The following is a 14,873-nucleotide window of genomic DNA, read 5'->3' on the forward strand; positions in this document are numbered from 1 at the left end:
GGCAAAATGAGGTTAGTGTGCCACACTCTGACAACCAAATTAGATAAGAAACTTGATAATTTAATCAAGGAAAGTGAGTGGACCAAAAATGCCAACACTAATTTTGTGATAAATTTACCAAATAAACAATTAAGTGAAGATGCCAAATGTGCCCTGGGGTATGGTCTTAGTTTTGCCGTTTCCAAACAGTTGGACAGTGTGAGCGTTGCGCAAGGTTTTTGTAATCTTGAGAAGTTTGGAAATGTGCCCATTGAAGACATTAACATTAGTAAAGGTTTGGTTTATAGTTCCATGTCATCAACCAACCAACCTACATGCCCCAAACGTTTTCTCATGGCTTACGACAAATTGAAAAAGGATGATGAATTACATGTGACTAAAGCTGATAAAAGTAATAGTGTTGTCATTATGAACAAAAAGGATTATATTGATAAAATGGATGACCTCTTAGATGACAAAAATACGTACACTAAATTAAAGAAAAATCCTTTAGATGTTGTCAATAAGAATTTCAACACTAAGTTAAAAAGCATTTTAAAAGGACATGACATTTTGATCAAGCAGCTCTCCTCGAAATCACCATCACTTCCATACATGTATGGGTTGATTAAAACTCACAAACCGAACAACCCTGTGAGACCCATTACATGTTCCCGAGGATCTGCTGGGTACAATTTGTCCAAGTGGCTTGTGTCCGTTTTGAGCCCTCTAGTAGGGACAATTTCCCACAGCCACATACACAACAATGTAGAGTTAGTTAACAAACTTAATAACCTTAATGTTAACTATGATTTTTCTCTTATTAGTTATGATATCACTTCGTTATTCACCCGTGTTCCAGTTTTTGATTTATTAGTGTATCTTGAAGAAGAATTGGAGAAATTTGATTTACCACTGCCTACTGCCACCATTATTGATTTAATTAAATTGTGTGTTTTGGAATCTCATTTTGTGTTTAACGGTAACTATTATTTACAGAATTTCGGTATGGCAATGGGTAATCCGATTTCTCCAATTCTTAGCAATCTTTATATGGAATTTTTTTAAACAAAGTTGTTACCCAATATTCTCCCCCAAAATGTTACTTGGTTTAGGTACATTGATGATATTTTGTGCATTTGGCCTGTTAATGCTGACCCGTCAACTTTCTTGTCACAACTTAACGCCTTAGTCCCTTCAATCAATTTTACCATGGAAATAGAACAAAATAATCAATTACCTTTCCTTGATGTATTGATATACAGAAACGAAAGGTCTTTCAAATTTGATGTTTATAGGAAACCCACTAATGTTCTTTCATATGTTCATTTTTACTCTTCTCATCATTACAGGACCAAAGCATCTGTGTTATCTTCAATGTACCTTCGTGCTTATCGGGTTTGTAGTCCGGAGTTTTTGGATGATGAATTCTCAAGAATAAATGACATAGCTTTAAAATTAAAGTATCCAAATCATCTAATTGAAATTTCTAAAAAAAAAATGGCTAGAAAGTCTTATTTTGATGACAAAACTAAAGAAAAATTTAATTCTAAAAATCTTCTCGTTCTTCCGTATCATGACAACTTCATTAAATTGCCGCATATTCTTAAGAATGTCAACATCCAAACCATTTTTAGGAACTCCAACACAGTCAAAAGTCTTTTGACTAAAAATTCCCCTGAAAATAAGGAAGGCTGTGTATATAATATTCCATGTAAAGATTGCAACAAATGCTATATTGGTCAGACTGGAAAGGAATTAAATGTTAGAATAAAGCAACACAAATATAGCGTTAGAAGTGGTCAAACGTCCAACGCGTTATTTGTCCATCTTAGGGATTTTAACCATTGTATCAATTGGAATGAAGCTAAAGTAATTGTCAAAAGTAATTCTTATTTGAATAGAAACATCATAGAATCCAGTCTGATCAAGAATACATTTGTTAATAATTTAAATTTAAGTCAAGGATTATACAAATTGGATGAATTTATTATAACAAAAATTGTAAACCAAATGTCCGGACACTTGAGCCAATATGGCACTGGGAGAGATCCACCTTAACCTTCTGACTATATATACTTGTCTCTTTTATGTATCTATACCTTGATAATGTCTGAATAGACGAAAGCGCTCGGTCTCATCTCTCATTTTCCCAGTGGTTTGTCTGCATACTAGTATCACGCGTTCAAGTGATTTCTTCTGCATATATATATATGTGTGTGTGTATATACATATATATATATAATCATATATATCATATATATGTATATGTGTGTATATATATATATATGTTGAAATATGTAAGACAGATGAGTGGATGGGTGGTGAGATAAACACAGGGAACCGTTTAGGGATTTATTCTGACGTTTCGTCCTTACCAGGACTTCTTCAGAGTACATGCACATTCAAATCATTCACCCCCTAAATACCCGCCGAATCTATCCGCGTTCCACCATGATCGACCTGACCTCTCGTCCTCCTACGCTCTGCCTCGCGAAGTACCAAGAGGCTCGCCGTCTTTGTTAATTTAATAAACCCATCGCGGTGGTTGTTGTTTGGATGGGAAGCGATGTAAGCTGCTTCAGTTATTTTCCTTCTTTTCTTAGGAAGTCCTTTCTGCAGCACCTCTACTTTGTTCCAGTCTGGTAAGTGGCCGTGAGTATCTACATGAACCACTAGCGAGTTTGATACTCGGTGCGCCTTGATGTCATTCCTGTGCTCAATTGTCCGTTTCTTAATACCTCGGCTGGTTTCCCCGTAGTAGCTCACGGGACAGTTTCCACACGGTATCTTGTAGACGACACTTTTCTTCCCCGTTGGCCACGACTTTATTCTGGTTCTTAACAATGTCTCCTATTTTCGTTCCCGTGCTGATCGCAATCTTGATGCCGACTGTAGTGAGCAACTGTCCTAACGCGCCTGAGTGGGTCGAGTTTGGCACGGACAAATAATCCCTGCTACCATTTTCAGTCACATCTCCTCTGTTCCGTATGCTTCTTTTTGCTATCTTTAAAGCCTTTTCTCTAAGTCGGTACAACAGCCCTTCCGGATAACAGAGTTTGGTGAAAACGTTGAAAATGTAATCTATTTCATCTTTAATAAATTCTTCACTACAAATGCGGTATGCTCTCAGGAAGAATCCTATTACTACTCCACTCTTTATTCTCTCGTTGTGGCCGGAGTAGTAGTGAATGATGTCGTCTTTATTTGTACTTTTTCTATGAACCGAGAATGCGGTCTTGTTCTCTTTCCTCCAGATGACGGTGTCGAGGAAGGCCAATTTGTTATCTGTCTCGTGTTCAACAGTGAATTGGATGTTTCGTTCGACATTATTTAATCTCCTCAATTTGTTGTCCAAATTGGTGTTCTTGGGGGCCACGACTAAGACATCATCCACATATCGAAACCAGGAGGTGTTTCGACCCATTATTTTTACAAAATGATCCCTCTCTAAAACTTCCATATAGAGGGTGGCTAAAACAGCACTGAGGGGGCTCCCCATCGCAAGGCCTCTACACTGGCTGTATTCCTCTCCGTTGAAAACGAAGGGACCAAATCTCACACATAGCGATATAAGTTTTAAGAAATCTGCCTTTCCTATGGGTAGAGCCTCGTCATCCATATCTCTAACTACCTCTCTTGCTGCTTTTAAAGCCTCTTCCACGCAAACGTTTGTGAATAAGGCTGTGACATCATACGAAGCCATATTTTTTCCCGAAATGTCCATATCCTTTATTCTGTGAATGAGGTCACTGGAATTTTTCAGGTGGGCGCTACTTATTAATCCCAGTCTGTTGGACAGGGGTTTCGCCAGACATTTGGCCAACCTATGCGGAGCACTACGTATGCCTGAAGTGATGGGTCTCATCGGGATGTTGGGCTTGTGGGTTTGTGGGTTGTACCGACTTAGAGAAAAGGCTTTAAAGATAGCAAAAAGAAGCATACGGAACAGAGGAGATGTGACTGAAAATGGTAGCAGGGATTATTTGTCCGTGCCAAACTCGAGCCACTCAGGCGCGTTAGGACAGTTGCTCACTACAGCCGGCATCAAGATTGCGATCAGTACGGGAACGAAAATAGGAGACATTGTTAAGAACCAGAATAAAGTCGTGGCCAACGGGGAAGAAAACAGTGTCGTCTACAAGATACCGTGTGGAAACTGTCCTGTGAGCTACTACGGGGAAACCAGCCGAGGTATTAAGAAACGGACAATTGAGCACAGGAATGACATCAAGGCGCACCGAGTATCAAACTCGCTAGTGGTTCATGTAGATACTCACGGCCACTTACCAGACTGGAACAAAGTAGAGGTGCTGCAGAAAGGACTTCCTAAGAAAAGAAGGAAAATAACTGAAGCAGCTTACATCGCTTCCCATCCAAACAACAACCACCGCGATGGGTTTATTAAATTAACAAAGACGGCGAGCCGCTTGGTACTTCGAGAGGCAGAGCGTAGGAGGACGAGAGGTCAGGTCGATCATGGTGGAACGCGGATAGATTCGGCGGGTATTTAGGGGGTGAATGATTTGAATGTGCATGTACTCTGAAGAAGTCCTGGTAAGGACGAAACGTCAGAATAAATCCCTAAACGGTTCCCTGTGTTTATCTCACCACCACCCATCCACTCATATATATATATATATATATATATATATATATATATATATATATATATATATATTGAGACATTCTGACATGTTGATGTAAACGGAATAGGAAACACAGGAGTCTTAGTCTTGAGTTTATTCCTGACTAGTTTCGCAGGTATGCTTTTTCAAAGGAATATGTGTACAAACGGGCTGTGTGCATTATATACATGGGGTGGACCTCACCACCTCCCCGAGTTACCATAGTTGGTGACGAATGTGAACATCATATTGTGGCCAGCGTTACAATGAAGATTTTTTTCTTTTCTTTTTTACAATTAAATATGATAACACTAATAACAAAGAAATTATTAATAGAAAAATGTAACAATAGTAATGAAGAAAAATATCTAAAAAATAATAGTAACAATAATAATAACAAAAATGATAATAACAATACAGTAGAAGTAATAATAATAATAATGAAAATAATAACAATAAAATGAAAGTAATAATAATAATAGAAATAAAAGAAATATAATAAAAATATGATAATACTAATAACCAAGAAATAGAAATTATTAATTATAACAATAATAGTGATAACAACGATAATAAAAAACGAAAAATTTAATATTTAAATAATAAAGGTAACAATAATAATAAAGATAATGAAAGTAATGATAATAATGATGGTAATAATAAAAATGTAATAATAGAATTATAAATATATATAATGATAGTAATAATAAATAAGTAAATAAATATAATAACAATGATAATAGTGTTGAAAATAAATAGTAACAAATAGTATTAAAAGAATAAATCATGATTAAAAGTTGGGGCAAGGTAGCATGGAGGAGCGTCAGAGTGAAAGGAAGAAAGCTGGAGAGGGTAGGCCGAAGTGTGATGTTCACATTCGTCACCAACTATGGTAACTCGGGGAGGTGGTGAGGTCCACCCCATGTATATAATGCCCACAGCCCGTTTGTACACATATTCCTTTGAAAAAGCATACCTGCGAAACTAGTCAGGAATAAACTCAAGACTAAGACTCCTGTGTTTCCTATTCCGCATATATATATATATATATATATATATATATATATATATATAATATTGTAAAACATTCGTAAATTTTAACAAGAACCCACTGTGTTGGATAAGAAGAAATGAAATAGATGATATCCATATATTTCGATCACGGACTATGATCCTCTTCAGTGGAATACAGAGTAGTGGAGCAAAAGGCATGTCATGTATACAGAGAAAGAAGAAGGAACATGGGTAGGGCTCAAGTGGCGTCTAAAGCCTTGCGGGGCAAATCACTCGCCTTCACCAAAGATGGTAAGAATGTATTGACTACCCAGGTAGTAATACAGACTGGTGACCATTGTCCATTTGAAATATTAAAATCAGGAAATTTATTTATCAAGGAGGATTCCATAATTTTCCTTTTGAAACTGCACTTTGAATTAAAAATATTTTTTGCCTTATTCCAATCCATACGATGACCTTCTATTATCCACCTCCCATTCAACTTTAAATTTGATATTAGTGGTTAAGTTGTTGAGTTTTTTAAAGAAAACATTGAAAGATCCCCACTCATCATCCCAGATCGTAAAGATGTCGTCCACGTACCTGTACCAGAACATACCTTGTGGCTTAATGTCCTGTACGGTCTCGAAATACTCTATGTATAAGTTAGGTAACACTGGAGAGAGGTTGGATCCCATTGAACTTTTAGCTCAGGTTGCTCTGGAAAAAGCTTCTTAAATAAGTGGTAAACACCAGGATATACAAATATAAAAAGCTGGAAAGATTGTGTAAAAATAGTGTGTGGTCTAAGTTCTCTGTGATAGAAAATGTAGTTAGTCTATCAGATGTTATCTTCACGCGCCATGAACTAGAGGTGTTAGGTTTACGTGTCAATTTTGCCATGAAGCCTACAAAATCATCAAACATTAGACCATATTGTGGAATTTGATAGGTATTTGGCGTCCAACAGTTATGACAAAGAGCTATTGTGTTTAAAAGAGAATCTATTACAAGGCATAGTGGATTGTTTTAAAGAAGAATGTGGGTTGCCAAAGCGGTATAAATTAGCAGTAGACAGCCTCACGAATCGTAAAGATGTCATCATTTCCCGTGCAGATAAGGGGGGTGGGGGTGATAGTTATTCTCAACCAGTTGGATTATGAAAGTAAAGTTTTTTATCTTTTAAAGGATACTGAAACTTATGAAAAGCTAACAAAAAACGCTCTCAGAAATACTGTCTCGGAATTCAATAGAAGAGCACGCAATATCGTGGGAAAAGACTTTTTTAATAATAATTTATTAGTCATAAACCCACAGTTACCTAATTTTTATGGACTCCCAAAAATACATAAAGAAAGTGTCCCCCTATGACCCATTATTTCAAATAGAAACTCTTGTACGAGTAAGACATCAAAATGGCTTTTGAACTTTTTATCACAGTTTGTAGAGTGTTTTTCCAACTCACATATAATACATTCAGAAGATTTCATAAGTAAGATCAAGAGTCATAATTCACTGGGTCAGAGAAAATTACAAAGTCTTGATGTAGTTTCTTTGTTTACCTGCATCAACGTAGCTGAGGTTTTGGCTTTCCTGGAAACAGAATTACAACATTATCGGGACCAACTTCCAATCTCTGTCAGCAAGATCATTAGATTAACGGAATTGTGTGCTAACACAAATACTTTCTCATTTAAAGATCAATATCATAAAAAAAAATCGGTTGTTCAGTGTTAGCTAACTTATATATGGAGTATTTCGAGACAATACTTCTACAGGACAGTAAGCCACAAGGTATGTTCTGGTACAGGTACGTGGACGATATATTTACGATCTGGGATGATGAGTGGGGATCTATCAATGTTTTCTTTAAAAAACTCAACAACTTAACCACTAATATAAAATTTAAAGTTGAATGGGAGGTGGATAATAAATTGCCATTTCTAGATATTCCGTCAATACGACATCAGGATCATTTGTCAGGATCAGTGTACAGAAAACCCACACATACGGGGAGTTATGTACACTTTTTCAGTCACCATCCAGATAAAATTAAATATAGTGTTGTCTCAGGTCTTTTCCTGATGGCACTTAGATTATGTAGTCCACATTATCTGGAAATGGAGATAACAACCATTAGGAACAAAAACTGTATCAAATTGCCTTATAATAAATCCTTAAATGATAGTTCGCAATTTCTACCATAGAAAGACATAAACTTTGTTTTTAGGTTTCCCAATAAATTGTCTAAGAAAATAGTTAATGTACATCAAAGACCTAGAGAAGAAATAAATCAAGCTGTTTATAAACTTCCTTGCTTGGATTGTAATAAGGTATATTGGGGACGAACAGGTAGAGATTTACATACTAGAATGAAAGAACGCAAGAATTCAGTTAAATAAAAGCACAAAAAAAATTGCGCTGTCTTCCAACGCGTAGACAAGGAAGGCCATCGTATGGATTGGAATAAGGCAGAAATTATTTTTAATTCAAAGTGCAGTTTCAAAAGAAAAATTATAGAATCCTCCTTGATAACTTTTTTCCTAATTTTAATAATTAAAATGGACAATGGGTAGTCAATAAATTATTACCATCTTTGGTGAAGGCAAGTGATTTGCCCCGCAAAGCTTTAAACGCCACTAGAGCCCTGCCCATGTTCCTTCTTCTTTCTCTGTATACATGACATGCCTTTTGCTCTACTACTCTGTATTCCACTGAAGAGGATCACAGTCCGTGATCGAAATATGTGGATATCATATATTTCATTTCTTCTTATCCAACACAGTGGGTTCTTGTTGATATATATATATATATATATATATATATATATATATATATATATATGTATGTATATATATATATAAACATATATATATGTATATATATATATATATATATATAAGTAAAGACAGACAAATTTGGAGGTGAGGTGGCCAAATGAAACGTTAAGGCTTAGGCCTTCCTCAGTCCACTGAGGAAGGCCTAAGAGGTCGACACGACTGGTTCTGAATAAAGCTCCATACTCTAGCCTTAACGTTTCATTTGACAACCTCACCTCCATATATATCTATATTTATATATATATATATATATATATATATATATATATATATATATATATATATATGTATATACATATATATATATATATATATATATATATATAAAACCGCTTAGAAAATATAATGAAAGGTGACCGAACGTTTTCGTCTATTTAAGACATTTACATAGGTACAAAGTAAGGAAACAGTGACAATATATATACAAAAGAAGCACACTAGGGGGGAATTAGGACAAGTCCATTATGACTTCACTCTCTCATCACTGCCGGACGTTTGAGCCGTCTACTGTAAACAGTTTTGTATGTTATAAAGTTATCTAGTTTATACATTCCAATACTCATATTCATGTTGTTCTCAAATGAAGCTTTTATATAACATGATTCTATGATATTCCTCTCCTTAATATCCTTACTTAAATTTTTTTTTTTTGTGTTATCCCAATTATTAAAATCCCTTAAATGCAAAAACAACCCACTTGAAACTTGCCCTGTTCTGATGTTATATTTATATTGGTTTATTCTCAATTTTAAATCCTTGCTTGTTTGTCCAATATAATTAAAGTTAGAATTTTGGCAAGGGATACTATAAACACAGCCTTCATTACAAGCAGGTAGAATTTTAATCAACCTGGTTCTAACAGTGTTGTTATCTTTAAAGACAAATTGGACACCAAATTTATTAAAAATACTAGTTAAACTAACAAAATTTTGATGAAAATGGTGGGTTACAATATTCTTAAAACTGAATTGCTGATTATGAGTAAGACTATATAAATATTTCTTTACTGTGTTTTGAGCTACGTCAATTAGTAATTTGGATATTTCAATTTATTACCAATGTTATAAATGGTTTCAATATCTTGGTCTAAAAATTCTGGGCAACAAACTCTAAAGGCCCTTAGAAACATTGAAGTGAATACTGATACTTTAGTCTTAAGGTGGTGATAAGAATAATAATGAATATAAGAAAGGACATTGGTAGGTTTCCTGGAAACATCTCATTTAAACTTATTACCGAATCATAAAATCATCACATCCAAAAAGGGCAGACAATTGTTCTGTTCAATTTCTTTTGTAGATTTAATTGATGGTACCAAACTGTTTAACTTTAATAAAAAATTGTATAAAGGTTGGTCAATAGCCCACATACACAATATATCGTCAACATGTCTATGCCAAATGGCTTAGGAATAATTTTAGGCAAAATATCTCTTTCAAAAAATTCCATATACAAGTTCCTTAAAACAGGAGATAAAGGATTCCCCATTCCCATTCCAAAATTTTGCTCATAAAATTTACCATTCAATTCAAATTTTGAATCTAAAACACATAACTTAATGAGACTGATTATTGTATGGACCGGGAGAGACATATCATACTTTTTCAATTCATCTTCTAAATATATTAACAAATCTAAAACGGGAACTCGAGTGAATAAACTAGTAACATCAAAACTAACAAGATTAAAATCAAAGGATGGATTTTGACCAGATAGCTTTTTGATGAGATCAATTTTTTTTTTATATGAGAATGGCAAATAGTACCTACAAGAGGGTTTAATAGCGACACCAACCACTTGGACAATTTGTAAGTGCAAGAACCAATAGAGCAAATGATGGGTCTAGCTGGATTATTGATTTTGTGAATTTTAATTAAACCGTACATATATGGTAATGACGGTGACGATACAAGTTGTTTGATGAGTTCATTGCTTTCAACTAGCAATATATATATATATATATATATATATATATATATGTATATATATATATAGACCTTTTATGATATATAGACTATATATATATATATACATATATATATATATGTATATATATATGTATATATATATATATATATATATATATATATATGTGTGTGTGTGTGTGTGTGTGTGTGTGTGTGTGTGTGTGTGTGTGTGTGTGTGTGTGTGTGTGTGTGTGTGTGTGTGTGTGTGTGTGTGTGTGTGTGTGTGTGTGTGTGCGTATGTGGTTATTAACCACAATGCACTTTAATTCTAAACCATCAACATCTGAAGAACCGTGGAGCCACGTGCAGAAATTGAAACGTGGTACGCCCGAGGACCCGAACCAACGGCTAGCACGTTACCAGTGCTTGTAGTGACTTAACCACTACACCATCTCTCTTGATGGTGTAGTGGTTAAGTCACTAAGAACACTGGTAACGTGCTAACCGCTGCTTCGAGTCCTCGAGCGTACCACGTTTCAATCCCTGCATGTGCCTCCACGGTTCTTTCGATGCTGATTGTTTAGAATTAAAGTGCATTATGGTTGATAAAAATGTATCTCTAGTCACTAGGACCCATTCAGTGTTGTATATATATATATATATATATATATATATGTATATATATATATATATATATATATATATATACATACATACATCTATATATTTGTATATATATACATCTATATATGTGTACATATATGTACATATATATATATATATATATATATATATATGTATATATATGTATGTATATATATATACATCTATATAATGTATATATATATACATACATATATATATATGTATATATATATATGTATGTATGTATATATATATATATATATATATATATATATATATATGTGTGTGTGTGTGTGTGTGTGTGTGTGTGTGTGTGCAAGTAATCACATCACCGTGATACAAAAATGCAAAATAACCACGGGAGAAAGGAAACTTGTAGACAGTAAGTATGGTATCCCTTGTAGAAAATTTATAAAATTAATAAGTCTGTGTGTAGATAATTATTCTTTTGTCTTCGAGGGAAAATATAACACACAGACTTTCGGGATGGCTATGGGAAATCCTCTTTCACCGGTTTTAGCTAACATCTACATGGAATATTTTGAAAAATATTTATTACCAACTATTAAAGATGAAAAAATTATTTGGTTCAGATATTTAGACGATGCTTTGTGTTTCTGGCCTAATAACCTATCTATTGATGATTTCCTTGTTAATCTAAATTCACTGGTACCCTCCATTAACTTCACTCTTGAAACAGAAAATAACAACAGTTTGCCCTTTTTAGATGTTGAAATAATTAGAGATAATGGTACTCTGAAAACAAAAGTCTATAGAAAACCTACCAATATTCTTTCCTATGTTAATTTTTATTCTAATCACCACATCAATGTAAAAAGATCAGTTTTTATTTCCATGTAATTGAGAGCTTAAAGGATTTTAGATCCTGAATTTATTGATGATAAATTTAGAACTATCCGGAATATTGGGAAAAAGTTCAAATATCCTACTCATATTCTTAATCAATGTCACAACAACGCCAAGAAACGCTTTCACAAAACCTGCAATCAAGAACAAGGAAACCATAAACATCTTAATACACTTGTTCTTCCTTTTCATGAAAATTTTCTTAGTATTGTTAACCTACTCAAAAAAATTGGATATCAAAGTAGCTTTTAAATATGACCATACCATTAAGAAAACTTTAATTAAGAACAGCCCTCATAACAACATTGGTTTGGTCTATAAGGTTCCTTGCCAAGATTGTAATGAATTTTATATTGGACAAACTGGGAAAAACTTGGAAACAAGGATTTCCCAACATAGATATAGTGTGAGATCTGCCCAGGAAAATAATGCGTTATTCCAACATAAAGCATTATACAACCATCATATTGATTGGTCTAAGACAACAATTTTAGCTAAGAGAAAAAGCCTACAACATACATACATACATATACCAAGGCTTTTTCCCCCTTCCAAGGGAGGTAGCCAAAAAGGGAAAGGCATAAAAACACTCCCACCCATTTCATCCCTAAATACACTCCACACCCCTCCCACCCTTCCTCTCATCTGAGCACCTCCTGGATGACGGGTCATCCCTGCACCCTGCCCACCGCCCTGGGTCAGAAGCAGTGTCGCAAGACACAGTACATCCACAGTGAGGCCGCTTCATTTAATCGGCGACCCCCCCTCTCCGTCCCCCTTTGCATATAAGGCGAGGACGGGGAGAAATCCCTTCGGGCTGCGTCAAAATTTACTCACACATACTACCCCACCCCCCACTTCCCCGCCCATTCCTCCTCATGCAGTCACAACATCATCCATATACAACCATTCTCCACTCACCTCTGTCTTCCGTCCTCTCCCTTCCTTCCTCAACAGACATTCCCCTCTTCCCCAAAGCCCCCTTCACCCCATCCATCCACCTCATCCTAGGACGTCCCCTCATGTTCACTCCCTCCACATCTGCCTTCCATACCTTTTTTACTAATCTTTCTTCACTCATTCTTTCCATGTGTCCAAACCATCCTAATATTCTTTCATCAACCCTATCTCCCAAATCCTTTTTCACCCCTGTTCTCCTCCTCACCTCCTCATTTCTCACTCTATCTAGCCTAGTAACCCCCACCATACTTCTCAGACACCTCATCTCAAACACATTCAAACTCCTTCTCTCTTCTTCTCTTATGTTCCACGTTTCTGCCCCATACAGTGCTGTTGGCACAATCACTCCTTCATACAGTCTCCTCTTCGCATCCATTCCCAAATGTCTATTCCTCATTACACTCTTTAAACCACCAAGGCATTTACTCGCTTCTCTCAATCTACATTCTACCTCCACCTTCACTCCACCTTTTCCTGCTACACTTGCACCCAAGTATCTAAAACTATCCACTTCCTCCAGTCGCTCTCCCTTAATGTTCACTTCCAGTCTACTGCCACTTTCACCCCTTGTACATCTCATCACCTTACTTTTACCCACATTTATCTTTAGCTTTCTTCTATCACATACTCTCCCAAACTCTGCCACCAGCTTCCTCAATCCCTCCTCTGACCCTGCCACAAGCGCAGTGTCGTCCGCAAACAACAGCTGGCTCACCTCCCACTTTTCTCCATTTTCTTTAACCATCTCCAATCCCTGTCTCACTACCCTAGCATTCACCTCTCGCACCACCCCATCCATGTATAAGTTGAACAGCCAGGGCGACATAACGCATCCTTGACGAAGTCCCACCTTTACTTCAAACCACTCACTCTCTCCATTTCTAATCCTAACACATGCTCTACTACTCTCATAAAAACTCTTGACAGCTCCCAAAAGCTTTCCTCCTATCCCGTAAATCTGCATAACCTCCCACAGTGCCTTTCTGTCTACCCTATCATAAGCCTTTTCCAGATCCATGAAAGCCCAAAAAATATCCTTCCCCTTTCCTATAGCTTTCTCACATATCTGTCTTACCACAAAGATCTGATCTACACAACCTCTACCCGTCCTAAATCCACACTGTTCCTCACCAATTACTCCCTCTGTTCCTCTCCTAATCCTCTCAATTAAGATCCTCCCATAAGCCTTCCCTACTACACTCAACAGGCTAATCCCTCTGAACTTACTACATTCACATTTGTCCCCTTTTCCCTTGTAAAGAGGAACTATACAGGCACTACTCCAGTCCTCCGGTACTCTACCCTCTCTCCAGCAAACATTAAATAACCTCACCAACCAGTCCACCATCACTGCACCTCCCTTTTTCAGACATTCTGCATGACATCCATCCAGACCAGGTGCCTTACCTGCTTTCATCATCTTTACAGCTGCCTTCACCTCATCCTTCCTTATTTCTCCTCCATTCTCCTCACTCATCACTCTCATTTTCTTCGCATTTCCCACTGCAGCTATCTTTCCTTCCCTATCCTCCTTCACATTCAGCAACTCCCTAAAATATTCTGCCCATCTTCCCCTCACTGCCATCTCTTCCATTATCAACTCTCCATCTGTACCTTTTACCTTTTCTTCCCTACTTGATTCGCCTCCTCTTCCTCTCTTAATTTCTTTCCAAAACATCTTTTTATTACTTTCAAAATTTTCTGTCATACTCCTACCCCATTTCACATCTGCTCTCCTCTTTGCCTCCTTTACCTTTTGCTTTAGTTCTCTTTTCTTTTCTTTGTACGTCTCATATGACTCCCCTGTCCTCTTTTGTAACCAATCTGTGAATGCTCGCTTCTTCTCTTCTACAGCCTTCTTTGTTTCCTCATCCCACCATTCACTACCCTTTCTTCTATTTCCCCCTGTCCTTCTTGTTCCACACACCATCCTTGCACACTTTAAGACTCCCTCCTTGAACCATCCCCATTCCTCCTCCACACCCATCTCTGCTCTATCCTTTACTCCCTCCCACTCCTCCTTCAGCTTCTTTTCGTACTCCTTCTCCTTT

Source organism: Oratosquilla oratoria, chromosome 17, assembly GCF_046742065.1.
Source record: "Oratosquilla oratoria isolate Oo_2021 chromosome 17, ASM4674206v1, whole genome shotgun sequence".
Lineage (NCBI taxonomy): Eukaryota > Metazoa > Arthropoda > Malacostraca > Stomatopoda > Squillidae > Oratosquilla > Oratosquilla oratoria.